The sequence below is a fragment of the Tupaia chinensis genome, unplaced genomic scaffold (genome assembly GCF_000334495.1).
Source record: "Tupaia chinensis unplaced genomic scaffold, TupChi_1.0 Scaffold000314_1, whole genome shotgun sequence".
In the NCBI taxonomy this organism is placed as follows: Eukaryota; Metazoa; Chordata; class Mammalia; order Scandentia; family Tupaiidae; genus Tupaia; species Tupaia belangeri.
Genome location: NW_006159807.1, coordinates 2,988,167 through 2,988,557, shown reverse-complemented (window position 1 = coordinate 2,988,557; position 391 = coordinate 2,988,167).

Sequence of the window (391 nt, the reverse complement as noted above, 5' to 3'; positions counted from 1 at the left end):
CTAGCCTGCGTCGCAAGGGCCTGCACAGCTGCCACATCCCGGGTTGCGGCAAGGTGTACGGCAAGACGTCGCACCTGAAGGCACACCTGCGCTGGCACACGGGCGAGCGGCCCTTCGTGTGCAACTGGCTCTTCTGCGGCAAGCGCTTCACACGCTCGGACGAGCTGCAGCGGAACCTGCGGACTCACACGGGCGAGAAGCGCTTCGCCTGTCCGGTGTGCAACAAGCGCTTCATGCGCAGCGACCACTTGAGTAAACACATTAAGACGCACAACGGGGGCGGCGGGGGCAAAAAGGGCAGCGATAGTGACACGGACGCCAGCAACTTGGAGACGCCCCGCTCCGAGTCCCCCGACCTCATCCTGCACGACTCTGGCGTCAGTGGTGCCCG